This window comes from Panthera uncia (genome assembly GCF_023721935.1).
Source record: "Panthera uncia isolate 11264 chromosome A1 unlocalized genomic scaffold, Puncia_PCG_1.0 HiC_scaffold_16, whole genome shotgun sequence".
Classification (NCBI taxonomy): Eukaryota; Metazoa; Chordata; class Mammalia; order Carnivora; family Felidae; genus Panthera; species Panthera uncia.
This window is the reverse complement of record NW_026057576.1, coordinates 40,182,641-40,207,954: the sequence shown is the minus strand read 5'-3', so window position 1 is coordinate 40,207,954 and position 25,314 is coordinate 40,182,641. Positions and strand designations below refer to the sequence as shown.

General features: G+C 36.0%; 1 protein-coding gene across 1 annotated transcript in view; it reads left to right on the top strand.

Moving 5' to 3' along the window:
- Positions 1 to 25,314, top strand: part of LOC125933853 (protocadherin-9-like) — a 768,436-nt gene that overhangs the window by 418,845 nt on the left and 324,277 nt on the right. Inside the window, exon 3 of the mRNA XM_049647047.1 lies at positions 23,288 to 23,363. The gene's annotated coding sequence lies outside the window, so the exon portion shown is untranslated. The remainder of the gene's footprint in view (positions 1 to 23,287; positions 23,364 to 25,314) is intronic.

Here is a 25,314-nt window from a genome sequence, read left to right as displayed (position 1 = left end):
GTTACTGGAAATAAGAACAGCTGAAATCTAAGCTAGAAATGTTTCAATTCAAAATTAGGTATAAGTCTTAGCCACTAATTCTCTCTCTCATAGTTTTTCTTACTTATTTTCATGTACCCCACCATGTTATGAAACAGAATTATTTAGGTCTTACTTTCTTTCTCTTCTCCTATTTGCCCTTGACTGATTGAGCTGAAGAAGAACAAGCCACAGTCCTATCCCACCTCCTTCCTTCACCCATTGATGCTTCATCTGCCAATCCATCCTTTCTTGTTACCTTTTCACTCATGTCTGAGGGTTTGCTACATGCTGGTCCCTTGCGGGGCACTGAATATGAAATATCTTAGACAATCCATTTAATTAGAAGACTTGTTTAGTTTTTGACATTCAAGTTCTGTTTTCTACATTGCCTTTGAATCATTCATTTTACTAGTCCTTTTGGGTCTCATCTTTTATATACCTAAGAGTTTTCTTCTCAAAGCTATTAGCTGCACTGAAGGGATTAAAATTTCTGGAAGCCTTCCTATTCTTACTCCCAACACACACACACATACACACATACACACACACACACACACACACACACACACACACACATATGCTTACAAAGCACATGACACTAATGATAATTTTCCAGCATGTCATTACATTGATCTAATGTGGGAATGTCAGCCTGAGCTATTTATTGGTTGGCTTTAGTGATTATATCCTAAAAAGTATGTGTTGGGGGCGCCTGGGTGGCTCAGTCGGTTGGACGACCGACTTCAGCTCAGGTCATGATCTCACGGTCCGTGAGTTCGAGCCCCGCGTCGGGCTCTGTGCTGATTGCTCAGAGCCTGGAGCCTGTTTCAGATTCTGTGTCTTCCTCTCTCTCTCTGACCTTCTCCCATTCATGCTCTGTCTCTCTCTGTCTCTAAAATGAATAAACGTTAAAAAAAATAAAAAATAAATAAATAAATAAATAAACCTGTGAGTGCAGGGATCTTAAAAAAAAAGTATGTGTTGGTTAACACCAAAGGACTATGCTGTTAGCACTCCAGAACTATATGGTTAGAAGTGTAAATCAGCCAGAAAATGTAGTTTGTTCAAAGTCCACCTTTCCCCGTTGCATATTTGGAAGTTAGTCAGCTCCACTGGTCCACAGATAGGGTTTAGCTTCTCATATCAGTTTGTATATCTGCACATGAACTTATTTGGTTTATGATGAACTTAGGTATTTGTGTGTGGATAAAAATGAGAGCCAGGGCACCTGGGTGGCTCAGTCAGTTAAGTGTCCAACTTCAGCTCAGGTCATGATCTCGCAGTTCATGGGCTCAAGCCCTGCAAGGGGCTCTGTGCTGACAGCTCAGATCCTGGAGCCTGCTTCAGATTCTGTGTCTCCCTCTCTCTCTCCCCTCCCTCACCTTCACTCTGTCTCTGTCTCTCTCAAAAATAAATAAAACATTTAAAAAATTTTAAATTGCAAGCCAATTTTATCAATTTAGTTTCAACTTTTTCATTTGAATTATGAAACAAATTATGGTCCCAGGGTTGATTCGACCATGAAATCATGGTCTAACTCAGATAAATAAAGGTAAACCTCAGGGGAGCTCTCAGTGGTAAAGCGATTTTAATTAGTAAAAGATCCCGCAACTGCACATTCAAACAAACGATCTTGTTCAGCAGAAGATCTTGGTGCCATTAGTCAGAGTTCTCACTCACTACCTGTGAAAGACAGGGAGCTTTGGGGAAGAGCTGGTGAGGGGTGATGAGAAGTGTCACTTAAAGTGACTTCCTGGAAGTAAAGATCAAAGTGAAGGACACTCATCCTCCTGGCACTAGAATTCATATCAAAGTGTCAGGCTTTGGAGTTCTCTCAATTCTGCAGTTACAGCCAGGAGAGGGAAATGCTTGGTTAGCTTTCTGTAAGAAATAAGGTTCTTCATCTTGAAATTCTTAGTTCTTAATTTTTATTTCCTTATTAAAGGAAATAAGAAGTGGCAGCTATAGCTAAGCCAACATGTCGCCAAATTGAAATCCTCACCTCAGAAAAAAAAAGGAGGGGGGAGATTCATACATGGACTTGGTTTTTCACTTTTTTGTTTATAAATGCCAAATTGTTAAATTTTGATTTTTTATTGATATTCCTCCCTTGTATTTTCAAGAATTATTTTCTTTTAATACTCTATATGAATTGTTTTATATCTGTTATTCATGCTAAATGGCTGATAACATATTGTGAATAATATTGCTAGATGTATTTCTAAAAAACATCACGAAAATAATTTGCATTGTGTAACCTTAAAACTACCACTGCAGTTAGAAATAGAATATTTCTTTTAATTTTTTAATGTTTATTTTTTTAAGAGAGAGAGACAGAGCACGAACAGGGGAGGGGCAGAGAGAGAGGGAGACACAGAATCTGAAGCAGGCTCCAGCTGTCAGCACAGAGCCTGACATGGGGCTTGTCTCATGACCTGTGAGATCATGACCTGATCTGAAGTAGGATGCTTAGCTGACTGAGTCACACAGGCACCCCTAGAAATTAAATATTAAAGAAAAACTTCAACCCCCCTCCCAAATTTGTTTGTTTTGCTTCAAAAAAGTTTTACATGTAAATTTATTGGACACTGAAATCAGATATTTGAGTACATAGGTCATTATAATAATAATCAGTGATCAATATTGGAACACACTTCTTTCATAATCTCAGGCCACCTTGTCTCAACATAGCCTGTTGCTCAGACAATCAAATGATGAATTAGTAAGAATAATAAAAAAAAAAAAAAAAAGCAAACCCAATGTAGACAAGGGTGGAAAAATAAAGACCTCAACTCTGTAGTGCAAGTAACTAGGATTGCTCTTGTTTCTCTGGGTGAACGAAGCTATTGCTAAATGCATTTAAAATAAGATAAATAATCCCGCTTTTCCAAGGAACACTTACCAGGCTGGAAAATTTCTGTTCCTCCAGCGTTCTTCCATATCCCTAACCCCGACAAGCTATGATTTGCTCAAGTGTACAATGGTGTGTTAGCATTTTCAACTCACAGAAAAAGGTGGAGAGAAAGAGAGAAGGAAAGAAGGAGACTTTAGGCACTTATATGTCTCTGAATATTGGAAAGATTTAAATATTTATCCCTTCTCAAGCAGTGAGGTCACATTTTTAATAATTCCATGAGTGGAGTTGAGAACAAGAGAAGAATAGATACAGAAGATACCTGAGCCAGGAAGGGAGGGTGTAGAGGGAGCAGGGGAAAGAAACAAATTGCAAATAAATGTTTAAAAAGTCACTCCAGGAAAATGCAGCAGGATGTATGTGATTTCAATTTGGAGAAGAAAATTAAAACCTGCTAAAGCATAGGCAAACACTCTTTTCTTTGCTTCTTCTGGCAAACACACAAAACATGTACCCTAAATGGAGGGACAAACCACCTTAAACTGCATCTGGTTTCAAATGTTTCAACATCTGCTTTAGCACAGTTATTTTTCCATAAATCATTCTGGAATTACTTGGAACATGGGTCCTCCCAAGGATGAGAGACTTATAATGGAGTCTGATGACTCTGATGATGTTAGACCTCCTTTTGGATAAATGGCGAATGCACAAAATCAGCCTTCACTGGAGACTGAAATTCTGTGACTCAGTCAGTCCACACTGAACACAGCTTGTAAGACTAGGGATATATTTGACAGTAAAACAAACATGACCCTGTCTTCATGGTACGTATAAACTAGTGGAAAATTAGTCAATTTATCATTGCATTGGTTATTTTCTATTTTTATCACTTTAAATATTTTAGTTACTTGTCCTGTCATTGGAGATAATTTAGGTTTTCCCTTTGTTTTTGTTATGTTTGTTTTGTTTATGCAATGGAGACAGTACATGCAAATAACAGGCAAGGGATTTGACCCTGATAACTGCACTTAAAAATATGACCTGGGGCAAGTTATTACTGGACCTCTTTAAGTCTATTTCTTGCTCTGCAAAAAGAGGATACTAGTTTATAAGTCAGTTTGTTGAATATAATCATTAGTATAAAGTACCTAGTTTAGTAACCAGAAAGTAATAAATGTTAAAAAATGTCAGTTCCATTTTTTTTCCTCTCATGGCTATTAAGATAGTATTTCATCAGTTCTGAGAAGGCATAGATTGCAAAGTACAGAGTGTCATTGTTTTATGTACCATTAAGAAAATAATGCTGACAAATTACAGTATGATACCTTCTTAGCACATTGATTATGTGACACATCTTGAATCTAGAATGCATGTATGCATTTTAAGAAATGGGTGTTTAAATTGTGCTCATGAGACGTAATGGTGGTGGTGTTTTAAATTTTAAGATAACTCTTGTTAATGGATATAGAGAAAAGATAAAACTGATAACTATACGTGTATACATTCATGTGTGTATTGAGGAAAGGACATGGAAATAAAAAGTAAATTAACCAGTAAAAGTTCATGACGAAACGTTGCCCTTAAGAATTGCTTATTTGGTAGTTTAAGCAATGGACTGGAACAAATGAATAAGCAATCTTTAAAAACTATAGGTATCTCATAAGCTAAAATAAATTTATCTTATTTCTACTTGGGAAATTAGAATAGATATAAGAAATACTCAAAAATTAAATACAACTTAACTTAATAGTGTTTCTTATTGTATTAATTATTTTTTAAGCAGAAAAAGTTAAATATAATTAATGATATTGACATCATTCAACCAACTCATCCAATAATGTTTTTCCGAAAATAAATTTGATTGTTATAAACAACTTGAGAAAACTCAAACCGCTCAACACAAAATATCAAAGTCTAGCAAAGACAAAGTCTTCCTGATAGATATCTTTTTAATTTTTTTTTAATATTTACTTATTTTTGAGAGAGAGTGAGAGTGTAAGTGCGGGAGGAGCAGAGAGAGAGGGAGACACAGAATCCGAAGTAGGCTCCAGGCTCCGAGCTGTCAGCACAGAGCCCGATGTGGGGCTCGAACTCATGAACTGTGAGATCATGACCTGAGCTGAAGTCAGATGCTTAACCAACCAAGCCACCCAGGCGCCCCTGATAGATTTCTTTGATGTGGAGACACTTGAAGACTAACATTAGGCTTATAACAGACAACTTGATGGACAGCTAATCCATGTAAGTGATGGCACTTGGCACTCAGAAATGAGCCCAGGACTTTGGGATGCCTTTCCTTACTCGACTGTCAGGAGGAGTATTGTGGGAATATCTTTCCATGAATTATTGGAATGAAATACACCCCCCATTCAGATCTACTGGATTCCAAAAGATTGCTTCAATACTGGATATCCAATTGCTATAAAATTCTGCACAGAGAATGAAAATTTTGTTTAAAGTCACATTTGGAATTAGAAAGTGCATAGTTGTTAATCTCACAAAAACCATTTTGGTGACATCTGAGCTATCCTTGTCCACTAGTCTCTTTATTCTCCTTCTACTTCCTGAACTGCTAGGGTTGATACCCATGTGAGGGTCCCATATGATTAAGGAACTTTATGTGCAGATGGATTGGTGCCAGATGACTTTCTTTCATTTGTATTAGCCCTTCACCTAGAAGCAGCAGATGCTGTGGTGACCCATTGAGAACTGTTTACAGAAGAAGAGAATAAGGAAGAGCTCTTGGGAAGTTAAGTGATCCACACAAATGGGCGGAGTCTTCCATAAGTTAAGTGGAGCTAGAGTGGAAACTCATATAAATGGTTATCGTGTTTTAGATCCATTTACCTCTACATACTGAGACATCCTAACAGATTCTAATGTAGATTGCCTGGTGGCCCAGGCACACACACGTAATTAAAATGCACACAGGATGTTGCTTTCAGAAGCTCCTTTCTGCTGTTTTCTTTTTCTTATTCCCTCTACTCTGATTTGCTCTTCTGGGGCAAATGTTCAAATGCTCTTGCTTTCTTGTGGGCACTCAAGAAAGCAGTGGCAACCTTCTGAGAATTCACCAGGTAAATGGCCAAATCTGTCATTTGTTTTCCTCTGTCTGTGTAAAGGGAGACCTACAGCGTACCTAAACATTCTGAGAAATTTCTAACTTGGAATTTTATAAATATTTGTCTACTTCTTGTCAGATTATTCTCCTATTAGTGGAAAGCACAGGAGCATTAACTCTTGGAAGTTCCCTTTTCAAGGGACTGTGGAGGAGGAGGGCATTTTTGAAATATCCCCCACCCTTAAGTGTTCTTAAGCAATGCATGCACCTTTAAATGTGTGCCACATGCCTAGAAGGAGTCACTTTCACAGTTGGAGAGTGACACTTATTAAAAAAGAAAAAGAAAAATGTCATTAGCTTTTGGAGGAAATTGTAGATTTTTTTTTGTCTTTTAAGAGAGAACAAAGTACCTAACCAAATTTGTTTTTCAAAGAGTAGCCTGAATGCAAAGAAGAGGGAACTTTTCTAATTAGAATGTAATTCCAGAAACCTCTGATGGTGTCTCAACTCTACTGAATATGGAAATTTCAAACCTTCTCTGTTAATTAACTGAATTCACTAATATTGGGATGGACAGGGCTCCTCATTGCTAAGCGTTAGTATTACACTTTGATAGCAGTAGGCCAGTGGGGCTTCCACCAACATGCCTGTGTGCACAACTGGCTTTATTCAGTAACAGTCTGAGCCAAGTAAATGGCCTGCTGACAGGCATTTTGCTTTGGTTTTGCATTTTTTTCCTTTTCCTTTTAAAATCTTTCATTTGTTTTGCCAACATGCCTGCTTTTCTGGCACACCTGCTTTCCTCCTTAGATAGTGTTAGTTCTCTCAGAATCAATTGCGAGCAGCTTGCAACCAAATGCCTGATTAAAAAGTTAGCAGACCTTGAGTGCAATTACTTCAGCTCTATAGCACTCAGGCATTAAACCCGGTGTTAATTGTTTCCCATTTTTGTAACGATCCTTATAATAGGATAAAAACAGAAGAGATCATTTCTTGTAGTTAAAGCAGCAGAAAATAAAGTCATTCACTCTGATTAATCATCGTAATATGAAATTAAACTCTATTGGGAGTAAATATATTCTAGGATATTTGTTGACTCCAGCGAAGGTCATTAGTCTTTCTGCATCAAAATGTATCTACCAATTGCCATTGTAACAAATTATTTACCTAAGTAAAAGATTTGTGTAATAAATAAATTTTAATGTTTTTTGTAAGGATTTTATATTGTTTCTGAGCATTATTTAATTATGTTTATCATAAATATGTATTTCCTTCATAAATCATTATATGGTCAGAGTGGCTTATATTTTCTTGCATTGGAATTTTTAAAACACAAACTGAATATTTTTAATGGATTGCCTACATAAAGAGAAGACACATTAAGAAGATTGCATGAAAAAAATTCTAGCCAACATTGTCTTATTAAAACATTTCTCAGCATTGAATGTATTCTTTAAGATTTAGAATTTTATTAAACAGACCTAATATTTTAAATGTTTTCTGTTTGTGAGAATAAGGAGATGCTTGAAGGCCTCTTTTTTTTATAAAGTTTATTTATTCATTTTGAGAGAGAGAGGGAGAGCTAGGGGGACAGGCAGAGAGAGAGAGAGAGAGAGAGAGAAAGAAAGAGAATCCCAAGCAGACTCTATCTATCAGTGCAGAGCCTGATGTAGGGCTCGAACTCCTGAACCACAAGATCATGACCTGAGCCAAAGTCAGATGCTTAACTGACTGAGCCACCCAGATGTCCCTTGAAGGCCTCTTTTCTATTACTTACTCTGTACAGCTGTTTTGTACCACCTTTTCTTCTTCTTCTTCTTCTTCTTCTTCTTCTTCTTCTTCTTCTTAACATATGATCAAGAAACTGAGCATCATTTGTCAGGGGGTTACTCATTGGGTCATCAGTTTTGACCCAATGGTTTTTATTGTTGCAATTCAGGCTGTGATTCTGTATTTTCTCTCATGACCCAAGGGGTCATCCATGGCAGAGTCCCTTGTAGTTACCAGAGAAGAAGACATTGTAGGAAGGAATACAACTTTTTGGATGGCTTTCAGAATTAAAATGGTGGAAAAATCCATTGAGGCAATGAGCACTTATATAGAGTCCATTTCACTCACATTCATATATGCTTTTTTAGTTATTAAAAGAAATGCAGAGCTTATCTCCTTCTCTTTCTATCCATCTGTCTACTCATAAATTTTTAGTATTTTTTCAACAGATAAGTACTTTTTTTTCATCTTTAAAGGAAAACCCAGTCAAGACAGTTATTTTGTCTTGACATTGTTGTTAAAGAAAAGAAATCTTCGTGATTATGTAGACTATTGTATATTTTCATTCAATACATATTTTGAGTGCCTTTCAGGTGTTAAAGGCTATACACGGCACTAGATATGTCAAATCAAAGAAGATATGGTTCCTCCCTTTCAGGAATTTCCACTGTAGTTCTGATTGGTCATAATTTCTTCATGTATAATTTTAACCATAATTTCGGACAATAAGCTGCAAATTTATTTCAGTCATCTAAATAAATCCTGAGAGAAACAATGGAAGCTGTATCAGAGTACCATTATATATTTAGAATATATTTAACACATGTTGCTAAAATAACTTTAAATCTCAAGTTGTGAATTTTTAATTCCTTCTTTCGCCAGAAACGTGATAATTGTAATTTTTGGTCTAATAATGTTACCTACAGACCTTAGGAGAGATTACATGTGTATGGTAAGTCAAGTGATCATGCCCTTGCACTGAAAGAACTTTTTTCCAGCTGAGTTTCCCAGGAGCTAAAATTGGTTAGGTGCCATGTTTAATCAGTTATCACCCAAACTGCAGGTCTGATAAAAATCTGCTGGATTTTCATATCTATGAAAAGTTAGTGATCAAACAGGATCTCTGAGTTGCATTCTGTATGTAATTTGTCAGTCTGTGAAACCTAAGATAAAATTCCTTCTATAGACTCTAAGCTCTATGATCTATTCCAGGATAGGTAATTCCTTAATTCCCCAAATACCATCATCTATCTTCTTTCATCTGTCACGCAGGGACATGGACTAGATCAGAATTATTTTCTGATATGAGGAACATTTCATTTCATCTTCATGAAGTTAACTCTGAAATACGTTCTTAGAAGAAGTGTCAAGATTGGTTTATATCATTGTAAAATATGAATTAAAATGTCTTTTTAATGGAGTACCTTTAAAAGTGTATACTGTTTCAAATATTTTTAAAGGAACAAAGGATAGTTTTAGACAACAATAAAACTTATGTGCATATAGAAATATTTTTTAAATGCATATAATTATGTGAATTATAATCCTCCCTTATGACTTAAAAACACCGAACAGGGCTAAATATAATGATACATGAGTATTTGGATCTCCAACACACACATGTGCATGCACCCACACACACACACACACACACACACACACACACACACACACACACTAGAATTAATATTCAACATAATATAGAACAGTGATATTATTTAAATTCCTTGAAAGTGACCTGACATTTCCTTAACTTTCACTATATAAATCTTTGCCTACCCCTCTCCCTAATTCTTTTTTTTCCCTTATATTGACCATTTTTAGGGCAGGTTTAGGTTTATCAAAATACTGTACACAAAGAATAGACTTCCCACATATACTTTCTTCCTGAACAGTTTCTTCTATTAACATCCTGCATTAATTTGGTACACCTGTTCCAGCTGATGGACAATATTAATGTGTTATTATTAACTAAAGTCCATAGTTTATGTGTTGCCTCTTTGTATTCTAATCTTTTTAAATATATCCTAGAAAAGAACATTTTCTTTCAAATATTTGATTGTACTCCCCCCATTTAAACACACATATAAATAATTGCTGACTACAATATTCCTTTGAAAACAATATTCTAGACTAGCAATTTATGTATCATTTATAACATTTTGTAAATAGGCTAATATATTCCTAAATTTCAAAGTCCGAAGTATAAGCTTTAGGAGATTTAATATTTTTCTTTTCAAATTTCAGGCTGCCTCACTGTTCTTAAATTTTTAGTGCACAGGCTAAATTGTATTATATAGTAAATTACCCCGATGGGAAAATTTTGTGAAGTTTCATTCTGAAACTGTCTTCCTCTCTGCCCCAGAAAAAACTTAGAAGGCATTTCTGTACACACATGTTGGATCTTAGGGTCAAGTGGACTTACAGGTGTTTACTGTCTTCTCTTCAAAAAAATAATGTTCAGGTTTTTGGATCTTTACCTTCTGGATTGGTGTATTCACATTTGGAACATATTTGAGAGTTTTGCCTCTTCAAAAGTAACCACCTTTTTCTGAGTACAGCACATTATTTTATAGATGCTACCTAAATCTACAGAAGCTTTTGACATACAGAAGTTCTTGACATATGTTTGAATTTTATATTTGTATTCAGGGAAAACAAATTATCCCCAGTGAACAAATAACTGAGATTGGTGACTCCGTAATGTTTTCAAAGGAAAGACTAAGAGCCACAGGGCAAGTGCGATTATCACTGAGATGTAGGAGTGATTTTTGTTTCAGATATCAGGCTCAAAATGACAGTGACTGTCTGCAATAATAAATGGATATGTTTTTTAAATACAGTCCAGCCAATTTGACTTCACAACAAAGACCTCTCTACCCAGGAGAAAAGTGATACAAAGTCTTACTTCTGTTTATTCCAACTGGGTTAGTTTCTCTGTTTTCTTAAGATCATTATAAGGCTCTGATTCTTGCAGAGTAGAGGAGGTAGTTATGTATGACATTTTTCAAAGCAATAGAAGCTTAAAACATTTTCCTCCAGCTTATCAGGACATCACTGTTTTACATGCTACAGAATAATGCTTATTAATTCTCTCAAAAATATTTTGACATGATTTCCGTATCTAAATGTTACTGCTCTGTACATAGGTAACAAACTTGTTTTGAAGACTTATTCTGTAATTCAAAACCCCTATGGATGCCATCACATTCATCTCATTCTTTCATATCATACCTCCTTCACTATACTTTATAAATTTATGATCCAAAGAGAACATTCCTGTACATTAGCTGAGAATAAAGTTAAGACTGATCTTTATCTCAGGGAACAGAAATTATGCACTTAGATGAGTACTGTCCTTCAAATTTGCCCTATTTGGTGCCTACACTTAAAATTGTAATTTCTCAAAATATTTTGACACTCCTCTTTCATGATGGTCCTCAAAGAGTTTTGAAGCCATTGAAGAAAATATGCCATATCATTTTGCAATCACTCCTTCTTAAAATGCTATTGTTCACCAATACAGATGGCTTTTAGTTGTTTCAGAGAGTAAAATCAGATCACAAAATTCAGAGCTGGCACCTTGAGACTGTACAATATAATGTCATGCTGTCATAACAACTCAAAACCACAAACTCCAAATGTTTAAATTATTGTGGTATCATTGCAGTATTTAGATGATTAAGTACCTCTTCTTTTAAATAATTAAATAGATGCTTTATACATTTTTTTGTTTATTAAAAAATGTTTTTCCTCATCTAATAATCACAATCTTCTATGATGACTTCTACCCTAAATGAAATATCATTGCTAAACAAGTAATTTTTGTCACCAGGCAAGACTATATATTATATGGCACTAAATATAATCACAAAGAGACTTTCTAGAATGGAATTTATGGTATCAGAATTTGTCTAGATGGATTCAGTTAACAAATTACATTCAATTAACAAAGTTTAGATTTCATTTTTAAAATTAGTAAAGTACAGATCTCAGGTATAATTAACAATTTCCTTGTCTAAGAGTAGGAAAAGTGTATGTTCTAAGACATCTGTCTGTAGTGGAGTTTGTGCATAACTTTTGTATGTGTTTGTGCATGTATAAATATACACACAGAAATTTATAGCTATGTTTTATCTGTATTTTTTAAGTTTATTTATTTATTTTGAGGGGGTGGAGGGGAGAGAGAAGGAGAGAGAGAGCATGTACAGGCAGGGGAAGGACAGAGAGTGAGAGAGAATCCCAAGCAGGCTCTACACTGTCAGCTCAGAGCCAGATGGGGGGCTAGAACTCACAAACCATGAGATCATGACCTGAGCCAAAATCAAGAGTTGGATGCTTAACTGACTGAACCACCCCGGTGCCCCTGTTGTATCTATATTCTTAAAAGTACCCTCATTTTCTTCCTAACTTACTCTGAAAAAGATATGACTTGGCTATCACACATTCCGAATCAAAATTTTCAACAGTAAGCAGTATTTTCATTGACTTCCTTTGAGAGAACTAAAAAAAGGCAAAGTTAAAAAATGCTTGTCTTTCACAATGGGAGTGTTTTTCATAATACAATTACAAAGAATAAATTAGGTTCTTAGCAATTTTTAAAAATTTGATAGTTAATGCAGTTAATTCATCATAGGTTGATATATCTATCAATATGTCACCTGTTAGATGATTTACCAGCGATTCCAAGATTTCAGTCGAAAATCCAAGGATGCTTGTTTTTGTGTGTGTGTGATCTATATTGCCAAAGACAACCTCTTCCTTATCTGCACTGCTTTTGGCTTCCCCACTCTGGAGAAACTTTTCTCATTTTAGAAAAGTCATGTCATGTTTATAGGAAAGCCTAGAAGAGCAAATTCAGTAGTTGGTTAATAGCATCATCGTCATGTTCTGTGCCCCTATACACATTTTCATATTAGTGTAACTTGGATATTTACCTAAGTTTTGTGGACTGTGTCCCACTATCCATCTTCTCCATGCAACTCAGCCCCCTGCCATTAACTTTTCTATGGGGATCATTTTCTTTGTCATGACTGACTGTTGGGGTGGCTCCTATACTGATTATTATAAGACCACCTCCATATTTGAATCATGTAAATCATAGACAATAAAGAGGATGCTCTTCTTGGAGTATTATTCCCATTGCCATTTTCCTTTCTTTTTTTTTGCTCAGGGAGATATGATTGATGGCTGAGAATTAATTATAAGCCAGGGGCTGCCAATGATAGATATCTGTTACATGTGTTAGGACTACTTCAAATAACTTTTTACTCCACTGCTTCTAAAGAGTTTTAACATTCCTCCTTATACTTCAAAAATAGGACCAAAAAATTAAATAAACAAAATCAAACTGTGATATAAAGGTAATTTCTTCCACCCCTCTATTTGTGTTTCATTCTCTAACATAGAATAACATGATCTGTCCTCTAAAGCCACAAATTACTAGTTTTTATTCCTCCTAGGTAATTATGATTTTGTGCCTGTTCAGCAATATATAAGGGAAGTTTATTTTTTTTTTTAACATTTATTTATTTTTGGGACAGAGAGAGACAGAGCATGAACGGGGGAGGGGCAGAGAGAGAGGGAGACACAGAATCGGAAACAGGCTCCAGGCTCTGAGCCATCAGCCCAGGGCCCGGTGCGGGGCTCGAACTCACGGACCGTGAGATTGTGACCTGAGCTGAAGTCGGACGCTTAACCGACTGAGCCACCCAGGGGCCCCTATAAGGGAAGTTTAAAGTGTGTATGTACGTGTTTGTATATGTTTGTGTGTGTGTGTGGGAGGGCAAGTGTATGGGTGTGGGTGCATGCTTAAACTCTTATGAGTTAAATGCCCATGGTCTGAGGTTAATTATAAAATTGGCGCTACCTCCTAAAAGATACTACTGACTTAAAGAAAATAGGGCCTACTTTGGTTTTACAAGTCCTGTTTTGTGTTGAGAGTTATTAAGAGATATGCTAGAGAGATGCCCATTATCTCTCTTGTCAATTCTGCTAAAATGACCTGAGATGAATTCTTGAATTCCAGACACTGAGCCAAACTCTATTTCTGATATCAGTACTTATATATTTGACACATTAGTTTTTAGTGATTTCTTGTTATTCAGAGGAAGACTCACGTTTTGTAAAAGACCAACACTATGTCAATGGGTTTTATATTTTTACTTAATAGCAGTGATGACTTCGTGTAATTTCTAATTAAATCGCTATAACTATTATGTATGCTGATTTTGTAAATATGATGAGGGTAACTTACTTTGTCACATGCATTTGTTTGTACTCGAAGACTAAATTGGAAAGGACTCTTGCTGAGTCGTTTCTTCCCTATTTCTGTACGTATAATTTATAGATGCAGAAATTCTGCTTGCAGATTCAGGAGCAGCTCCTCCTGTTTAATGTAGTCATTTTATATTTTGTATGCTCAGATAAAGTGCTGCATTCCTACTGGGCAACATTTAACTGTGAGAAATAGGTTGAGGTTGTTTCTGATAGCAGGAACTAAATAAGAATATAAGAAGCAAACTAACCAACAACATTCACAATGCTGAATCCTCTCTGCTTGCCTGAGACCCCAGAGAAAACTTAAGGGTGGGGTCGTGTCACCAAACCAAAGGGGAAAGTTGATTCAAACCCTTTTGAGGCAGGGAGGAGACTCCTGCTTTGTGTTTGTTTGTTTTTTCTAATATTTAACTTCAAGCACCAAGGTTACTCCCAAAAAGAGTACAAATAATTTATTTTTATTCTTAAAGCTATCAATTGTTTTTGCACATGAAGAGAAATGCGACCTAACTTTCTCACAAATCATACTGAGATCAAAGGAAATAAAAACAAAACTATATTAAAAATTTCGCCACACGTTATTAATATGAGTCTTTCAGCCATAGGTGCTAAGAGGTATACAATGCACTTCATGTACAAAGCACAAGAATACATAGGTCCTTACTTTGAGGGCCGTTTCACAGTAAGCCTACAAACTAAGTCAGCAGGCTAAGTTTAAGTTAATGTGTGTTTCCCACACATGTTGACACAAGTTCCCCAAACTAAACATACAGTTGAGTAGTGAGGTTCAAAAATAAGTTGACAGATCTATCCTAAAATGCAGCAGTCCTTAGCTGCAGGTAGCCAATGGGTATGGATGAACACTCTTCAAATCCGTGGAAAATGCTACCCAGCCTTATGTGGCCAGTTATCTTCCACACCCTACTCCTTTTTTTGTATAACACAACAGCACTAAGAATCAAAACAAAAAATCATTTTAAAGTTGCTGGCACCTTTACATCCATCATCTATGGTCAGTGAAGTTGTTACACAGCTTTCTCAAACATAAACTGAACCTTCCCATTTGTCTCCAAATATTCTAAGATGTAAACAATGAAAGAGAAAAGAAGGAAAGACTGAAGGTTACTTTAGTTATGTTTCATTTTGTTACTTTTTTAAATAAAGGGTTGTGGGTTTTTTTAAGTTTATATTTATTTATTTTGAGAGAGAGGGAGAGGGAGAGGGAGAGGGAGAGGGAGAGGGAGAGGGAGAGAGAGAGAGAGAGAGAGAGAGAGAGGCGGGGAGAGAGGGAGAGAGAGAACCCAAGCAGGCTCTGCACTGTCCCTGCAGAGCCGGATGCAGGGCTCGAACTCATGAACTGCAAGGTCATGACCTGAGCCAAAATCAAGAGTTGGATGTTTAAACTGACTAAGCACCCCTTATTTTGTTACTTTTAAAATAAGGCAGAACTTACTGTAAATTTCTTGCTGGAAAGACAGAGAACTTTTCTCATGGGAAATCACTTTTGGAAGATGGACAATGATGCTTCATTGCTACTACATCCTCTTTGGATTTCCTGGTTCAATTCTGGGTAAATCATTTTCATCTAGTAAATATTCATTATAAGCTCATAAAATGTGAAGTGTATCTGTTCCTCAGAAAAACTTGATGGATTTGATTTCATCAATTCTTATTTGAGGTTGTTAACATTTCTGTATCTACCTGGAGATGAAAAAAATTGTTCAAGGATGTGCAAAGTTAAAAATGATTCTGCATTTGAATCAAGAATAGTGTGCTCTAACAGTCTTATTACTCTTTTAGTCCTTTTATTTTTTGCTTTCACAAATTGGCAATGAATTCCAATCCAAGGATGGTAACAGACTAGGGATTGTTTTGGCATAAACTCATAATGCACTCCCCTTCCTTCTTTTTTCTCTCTAGGTTATTGTTAATTAGTGAAGGTCTCACATTTGTGCACTGACCTTGCCTAGGTCTGCAGAGTTTGCAAGAATTAGAAGGAAATGACATTTTAAAAGCTGCTGGCCAAACACATCCTCAGAACTGGTAGACACTAGCTTAACGAAATTGACTTTTTAAGAAGTTGTGGGATATAGTTTTTGTATTGTCCACCATTTTATTCTTAGCAGCTAGAATGGTGTTTAGCATATAGTATGTGCTCAACAATATTTATTAAATAGCTAGATGAATGAATGAGTAGTGCTTCATGTTGAAATCAGAAAACGAGGGTCTGATTTTCATTGTAACTCACATAGACAGTCACTTTATTTCCTCATCTGAAAAAAAAATGTAACGTTAAAATAGAAAATCCCTAAGTAATTTCCAGCTAAAATAAGTAAATAAAGTGTACCTTAGCCGAACCATTTTAACATATGTATTCCCAATAAATAGGAGAGGAGAATGACTCAATTTGTCAGTTTCAAATAATAAAATGACTCATTATAAAATAATTCTGTACTCCAAACATTTCACTTATCACCAGTCAAAAAAGTTCCTTATGATTTTGTCCTTCAAAACTATTCCTTGTTTTTGATAATGGGTTCAGTTTACTCACAATTACTAATAATTTTCATAAGCTATATATCCAGAAATCTTTTTTTAAATTTAAATTTTAACTAATATCAGAAATGTTTTCTTGTTCTACCACTTTGGACCTCATCTTTCAAACATGAATGAAGAAGAACATGTGTGTATTAATAATGGTTTTCCTTAGTTGAGCCTGCAAGTATTGAGTAGTAGCAAATTAAATTTATAACCACAGATTGCTTTTTGGGTCCCATTTACCTTACTTTCTAATTTACCATGAGTTTTGCTCAATTCTGGATTTTATTAAGAGGATGCAGGTGCATTGATTTTTAGATGGCAAGAAGCTATCGAGGAATTTGCTGTTGAATTGAATCAGTAGTTTCAGCTGAAAATGTGCTCTTCTGTCATTGTGCAGCCGCACCCTAGTGGACTCTAAGCCAAGGGTGGGTGATGGTCTGGCAAAGCTGAGGAAAAGACTCAAAGATTGCAATTAAGATGTAGGCTCATTGGGGGAACTTACACACAGGGAGTCCAGGAGCAGGAGACTGTACAAAGCATCCCCTGCTAAAATCTACATGCAGCAAGCTTTTATAATGTAGCAACTAGCCTAACAATTATCTGTAGCTGCTCCTTCCTTGCATGGCCAGTGTTCCAAAGAGATTGAAACCTGCCATCCAGACATTCTCTGTTACAAAGGAGACACTCCAGGTTGGTGACCCCAGGCCCCTGACCTTGAATGTTGAATTGTTTCTCTACGCGTTCTGCTTGATGGAAATATAAAGGGGGGACTGGATCGGTACATTCTCAAGATAGCGATTAACGGGGCATTCGGGGTGTGTTTGTACAAACCAGCCATCCAGCATTGACCATATAGTCATTTAAATATTCCTTTTCTCAGAGCTTGCAACCTAAGACTACACTCATGACTGTTCTTTTTTAGATCTCAATTAAAATATGTTCTCTTAAGGGGCTCCTGGAAGCTTAGTTGGTTAAGTGTCTGACATTGGTTCAGGTCATGATCTCACAGTTTATGAGTTTGAGCCCTGCATCAGGCTCTGTGCTGATAGCTCAGATTCTGTGTCTCCCTCTCTCTCTGACCCTCCCCTGCTCTCTCTCTTTCTGTGTCTCTCTTAAAAATAAATAAACATTAAAAAATTTTTAAAAAACATGTTCTCTTAAGAATAAGGAAGGTCAAAATGTGTCCCATTAATATTATTAGAAGCATTTGTATTAAACTACAGTTTCTAGTCTCTTATTTTCTTTTAATCCTCTTTGGGGTGATTTCCTTTGCTACCTTAAGAGGGGACATATAGGAAAATACTATTTCAAATCAATAAAAAGCATATGTTCATTGGATTTAATGCTGAGGTAAAACAAATACAAGTTCACATATTGAACTTTAATACTATTTTTGTTTTTTACTTCATCGTAAGTAATTTCTGGCAGGTTGTGTGTATATGTATACTATTTAGAGATTAGATAGATGAATGATGCATTCACATTTCTTGAATGTGGCTAAAAGAACTAAATCAGAGTTAGGAATATTTCCTTAAAAGATATTTAAGGAATTCTGCACAAATGAAACCATATTTAAACAATTCTAAAGTGCATTTTCCCTACTTCCAACAATATTAGTGTGTAATTTTACAGAGAATAATTATTTTAAGTGTCAGTTATTAACTGGTAAAATTGTTTATTTGTCTTGTAATATTTGGCTTAGTGTGCCAACTTCTTGTTATTTTGTGATTTGAGAAGGCAAGCATTTTTAATTGCAGTGATTTAAAATGTTAGGTAAAGAAAGTAAAGAAGTTAGAATAGCAGGGCAAGGATAATCAGATTGTTTAGCATTCCTTAGCTCAAGAGAAAGCCCACCTACTATCTACTGGACTTTTCCTTTTCTTTTTATCCTAATTGCTATAAATGATGAAGAGGAATACTTAAATATTAGAATATGTTGTAATATTACCAAGATCATCCATGCAAATTTTAGTGTGGCCAAAATATTGAAATTTTAAAATACCATATTCCATGACCAGACAATACCACTTTAAATACTTAGTATACACATAGTCAGATCTTAGCTTATGCACATGCACACACAAAAACATATTAATAAAGTGTAATTCAACTAAGTAAAATCTTTACTAACTTCCTTTTCACACTTAACAATAGATTCCAAATATTTTCAGTATCAGTAAATATTAGTATACTTTTAAGTATTGTGATTTTTTCAATTGTATGATACATAATTTATTAATTAAATACCTATTAGGCATGTCGCTCATTTCTACCTTTTTGCTATTTTATGCAAAGACACAATGAACTCGACCACCAAATCTTTGCACCTAGGAATCCCTGTAGGTTAATGGGACTGGGATTGTAGACTTGAATGTGAGTCATTCATTGGTGAATAGAATAATATTCTGTACCAGTAAGAAGTGCACAAGAGAAGCATTCAAGCAATGGTTGAGATTTCATAGATGACTCATTCTTTTAGCAACTCTTGAAGAACAGTGCCCAATATAGGAACATGTGTATCTTACCTGAGCATCTTGAATTTTCCCTCCCTTTCCTCTCTACTAATCTACACGAAAAAATATAGTGAAAGTGTTTGGTGATGTTTCTTAAATTAAACCAGTGTGGCCTCTTCTGACTTGCAGCATCCTGAACCTTTATTTGTATGCATGGCCCTTTATGCTTGTGTAGAGTACAGAATTTCTGATGAAAGTTTCACATGGTTAGAATTCATATCAGCAGCTCTGAGATAAAATAACATGAAGCAGCTTTAGTAGTTACTGGTTCCCATCTTATTCTTTCTCAGGGCAGCCAGGGACCTAGAGCTAACTTGTTAGTGATACATCAGATAAACAAATGTGACATTCAAACCGTTAACAAGACATAGCCAATAATAATAATAATGTTTACCATGGGAGAAAACGGAATGGATAGGAGCTAGATTTTAGGAAAACAAGAGTGCAAAGGCTTTGGAAAATCTGAAGTAGTCTCATGATAACATATGTTGTCCCAATTCAGTCAGGCAGCGCTTCACTGTATTTATAACGCAAATTGGGTATATTTCCATGGGGATAACCCAGAAGCAGAATTCCCAGAGGCAGTAAGTAATAGCTTATCCTCTTCCTCTTTTTTGAATGTGCAACAATTATAGGTTTCTTGAAAGGATAATGGGGAAAACCTTCACTTTTTTAAAGGAGAAACCATGTATTCTAAACTGTTGGTCTTTGGGGCGCCTGGGTGGCTCAGTCGGTTGAGCGTCCGACTTTGGCTGGGGTCATGATCTCATGATCTCACGGTTCGTGGGTTTAAGCCCCGCATTGGGCTCTGTGCTGGCAGCTCAGAGCCTGGAAGCCTGGTTCGGATTCTGTGTCTCCCTCTGTCTCTGCCCCTCCCCTGCTCATGCTCTGTCTCTCTCTCAAAGATAAATAAACATTAAAAAAAAATTAACTGTTGGTCTTCGTCTATGGCTTCCATGAAAACAGCTTCCCCTCAGAAAGGCTCTGAGCTGCCATGATGTACAATTTAGGAGGCATGCCAAGGTTATGGGGTGCAGGCAGTTCCCCTACAAAAGGACAATACTTTTTTTTTTCCTCCAGTGGTGAAGGAATCACATCTTTAAAACAGCTTGGCCCTGGGCGTTAAAAGAGAATATGCAGCTCTAAATTTCAAGAATGATAACTACTTTTTATTGAGTACCTACTATGTGTCAAGTTTTATAAACCAGCAAGACTTCTTGGCACTATTTTCTCCATTTTACAAAGCCAGGAACTCATTCAAAGAGGTAAAGTCACTTGCCTTGGGCCATTCTCTGCAGAGCAAGGACTCCTGGCCAAGAGGTCTGGTTCTGGCTTCTTCACCTGGTCCTGTTGTGCAACAGCTGAGCAAGTATTGTTGAGTCCTTGATGACACCTACAACTCCTAATTCTTAACACTTCATGAATCCTTGTTTTCCTTCATTTCAGTCTATTCAGATCCTTTCCTTATATCTACCTTGAAATTTCAGACATTGCTGTACCTGCATCAATCATTATGATGATAAATTAAAGATAGATTTGCTTGATCAATTTGCTTCGTACCATAATATCTGTGTTCCAGTTCTTAGTCCGCATGCATTACCACCCCCACTTCCCATTAGACTGATAAATTGTGCACACTTTTCCAATTAAGACTTAAACATCCTTGAGTCAAATTAATTAGGAAATATTTCCATAAGCCACAGTAGTTTAAGCATTATATCACTCTAATTTACACTGTCATTACAAATAAATTATGCTAGATTTCTAACTTTGCTTATTCTCACTTATAAAGTGGTAAAGAAATATCATAATATAATATATGTGAGGTATATTTGAAATAGTTTTCTTCTAATTCTCAGTGAAATTATAGTACTGTGAGAACTGCTGGGTTCAGGTATTACTGGTGTTGCCGATTTGGACATTTCTTAGGAGAAAAAAATATAGTAATTAAAGTAGTATTATTATGCTTAGAATATCATAGATGGAAAATTTCCATTTTTCTTCTGTGAAACATATACTTTATAATGGCTTATAAGGCCTGGAAATGCCTTATAAAGACTGAAGAATGTGTCCCATTGTCTTTCTCTGATATTTGACTTGTTTTACATTTAGCTGAGTTATAAGTAAGAAGTATTCCTCCAGAGATAGTACCAAAGATACTTTAATCACTGAAACTACAGACATTTTAGTAGGCCACTTTATTTATTTATTTATTTATTTATTTAATTTTATTATTATTTTTTGGTGGTTTGTACTTGTTAGGCCAATCACTTTAAAAAGATATGTTTGAGAGTCATGTATAATGGGCAGCCTGGTCATTGTCCTTAATACTGTATTTATCACAAAAGGATATTGATCAGTTAAGGGCATATTGAAACAGAAACAGAAAATCCTTGTATTGGTTTTCTCTAAAGGGTTAATTTCGCACGAGAGAGGAAACAGTATAATAAATTAAAAAATTAAAAATAGCCACATTTTTCTTTCTATACAAGAAGAAATACATCTCAGATATTAAGATTCAAGTTTGACTGGTATTTTCATGTAGCATTCACCTAGGCACATTTCAAAATCTGTTGGGGGGGGGGTTTGATGGTACCGAGATAGTTGTGCATGAAGGTGAATGTGCTACAATAGACTCAATTAGTACCATTTATGAGTATAGTTTATGTGATGTCGGCATCAGTTCATTAAAAATGTACTGAACTATCAAATCATTTCACACAGGTCATTGAACAGCAATAAAGGGGTATCAGCTCTTCTCCATTATGACTCTGAGCTGGATTTGAACCAGTGACTCATAGGAAATAGACTATGTTCTATTGTTGTCTATAAAAATGCATTTATAGAGTAGCAGTATATCTATAGCATTTTGTGTCTAATTGCATTCTTTTTTCTTTGAAACGGATATAATCTATAAATCATCTTCTGGAAAAACACTCAAGTTTTAGGTATTATAAAGTGATTATACATTATACATTTATATTTTATATACTTTATTATTTATATAATCATAGTTTTATTAAATATGAGTAAGAGTGGTCACATGTGACATGATATTGAAAGGTCTTTTGGCTGTTAGAGCAGAATGAAAATAAGTGCACTCAGACATACAGCACAAATTTACTACTCTCATATAATTCCAAAAGTCATAAATCTCCACCCCACACTGCTGTAAGTATTCCCATATCTTGTGGATTACATCAGCTAAAAGAATATTTACCAAGAGTACTAAGCAACAATCTGTGCTGAAATGCACACTTTTATTTTATTAAAACATTAAAATTTATTGAAGTAGCCATCTACATATTTTAGGTCACTTCTGACAGTGACATTGTACAAACAGATGCCAAAATAATATTCCAAACATCTTTCTGCTGGAATGTTCTATAGCCAATGACTGGTAGTAATATCTGAGCCAGTGGGCAATAATGACTTCATTGCAAAAACTACCTTAAAATCATTGGGTAAACAAAATGCCTGTTCACTCAAAAGAAATGGAATGTCACATTATGTATGTATTTTATTCAGATCTATGGAACAAATATTTTCATATTTCTGCTTATTTCAAGTTTTTTTTTAATTTTTGTTTTTGTTTTTGTTTTATAATGGGTGGCCTGGTCATTGTCCTTAATACTGTGTTTATCACAAAAGGAAACTGATTAGTTATGGGCATATTGAAACAGAAAATCCTTGTATTATTGGTTTTCTATAAAGGGTTAAATTCACATGAGAGTATAATATATAAAAAAGTAAAATTAAAAATAGCAGCTTTTTTCTTTCTGTACGAGAACTACATTTCAGATATTAGTATATTAATATTTTACATATTAATATATATATTTACATATATATATATTTGTCTTTCTTGCTATCATTTTGACAATTTGCCCTTAGTTTTTTTGTTCTTAAATTAAACAAGACCGAAATTCCTTCTTGTGTTTTGCAAGTTGGACATCACGTAGCAAATAGCAAATGATAGAGTTTGTTCCTAGCTTTGTTCCCAGTTTTATGTTTTCGTTTACATTGTGTCATCTGTTGAAAGTTGTTTTGCTGTTGTGTTCCGCTGCACCCATTTTACCTGAGAGGAGTGTTAATTGGCGTGTCCTGTGGTCTTCTTTGTAGTCGCAGCGCCGCGTTACGTTTCACCTCCCCGACGGCTCCCAGGAAAGCTGCAGTGACAGTGGTCTAGGCGACCACGAGCCGGTGGGTAGTGGAACCCTGATCTCACACCCTCTTCCTCTGGTTCAGCCACAGGACGAGTTCTACGACCAGGCCTCTCCGGACAAGAGGACCGAAGCAGATGGCAACTCCGACCCCAACTCTGGTGAGTCCCCTTGCCAATTCTGACTGCTTGGAGTTCTGGCTTGCTGTTGTGTGCGCTCGAGTTTTAACAGTGATTGGGGGAAGGAAGTACACGGACATTCGGTTGTTTTCTGCTGGCTTTATTGTTGTATTCAAAATATTTAAAGTCTACTGTGCTTCTTGTTCTGTGGAATGCTGTTTTCCAAAGGCTTTTGTTTTTTTAAATGATACAATAGTGATTGATTAAAACAAGTGTGAAGAGGGTGATAATGATTTTGGGGTTTTACTTTTTTTGTGTGTTTCAATTTTTGGGTATGTTTTTAAACAATGTATTGAACAAGTAGAAAGAGTGGGATGGAATTGGCAAATGGCTTTATTCTCCACAGATCCATACCCCACCTTAGAAATCACTGCCCCTTCAGAGTAAGCCCCTTGAAGTTCCTTCTTTCTTTGTCTTTGGAGGAAATTTTGGCAAGTGCTGTACCATTTTGGTGATGCTATTTACTGTTATTAGAAAGCATCACTGACTAGCTCACTTCTATTAAAAAGTTAAAAGTCTGATTTAATAATTATGTCCAGTCCAGAGTAATAACCATGATTTATATTCAATTTAAGTAAAACTGTTTTCAAACTCATCTTGAACCTGCATCAAACTGGTCGCCTATGGTGAGAGATGGGGATGGGGTGAGTTTTCCCTAATTTGCTAGCTACTTCTCTTCTCCAGCTGTAGACATTAATGTGCCTCTGGCAGTTCTATGGTTGAAGTGGAATACCGAGGAGAGGCCAAAAAGCACAAAAAGGCCTTCATAACTAGTCCTGGTGTTGGTGGTCTCTGACTTCTAGGATTTTAAATGGACTCTGTTTCCAGGGTGGTGGTGGGGATCTTTTGTATGTATTACCTGCCCCCTCCCAAGCTGTGCATCCATTTCTCCATGTCTCTCTGATGTCTTTCTTCTCTTTGGCCTGTGTAGTTACCTTCGCATCTTCTTTCTGCTACAGTTTCTCCCTACTCCCACTTAGGAAGACCTAAGTGAATTACACACCAGCTCTGGTTTTTAATCTTTCATATTATATATGTTCACCTATAAGTAAAACATAAGTGCATCTTTTTACTTCATATACCCAGAGGGGCAGGCCATATGCAAAGAGGCAACTTCTCATTATACAGCATTTGGTAGACTGGCCCACTGTCTGCCTTAGATTTCTTGGTTTTGATTAGTCTCTAAAGTACCACTGAATCGAAGTGGTTGCACTGAATTATCCTTTCCTGGACTTGTATGAAATGGTCACATAGGTAGGATAGCTCTTTCTAAGCTGATTTCCTGGTTTCCAACTTCCCTTTCCCAGTTTTGAAACATTTCTTATTGGCATTAAGCTAAGAGTACCAAAACTGGTTCTTGGCTTCCTCTTCTGGATATGGGAATGGTTGGATTCTCTTATCTTCAGGCCTGAGCTAAAACTAAGACTCCATTTAGAGCAGATACTTTTATGCCTTGTCTATACAGTTCACCAAAGATTTTTCATTTGTTTGTTTGTTTTGTTTGTTTTTACAGAAGTAAAGGGGGAAAAAGGCATACAGAAATATGGTTAACCTAAGGTGCCTTAGGCCAGAACTTTATCCAAAATGTGTAGCTACTCACCCAATGACTCCTTAGACCAGGGCAATAGCATTAAGTGAGCTGCCAAATGGGAGAAGGCAGAAGAGATTCTAAAGCACCCCCCCTCCAAATAAGTCCCTTTTAAGCTTGAAGAGGCCCCCAGAGTTTTTACCAATCCAGTCACATGGAAAAAGAAAGCCAAGGGATGATGCACCCTTGCACACTGCAACATTCAACTCAACAAAGTGACTCCACCTGGGAGAATCATAGTCAATAAAATGTGTTAAACTGAACAGTGCTCCTTGGTGGAGACAGCATCCTTATTTATCTTTAGAAAAGAAGAAAATAGGCAGATAGGGAAAGGAGGAGCCCTGA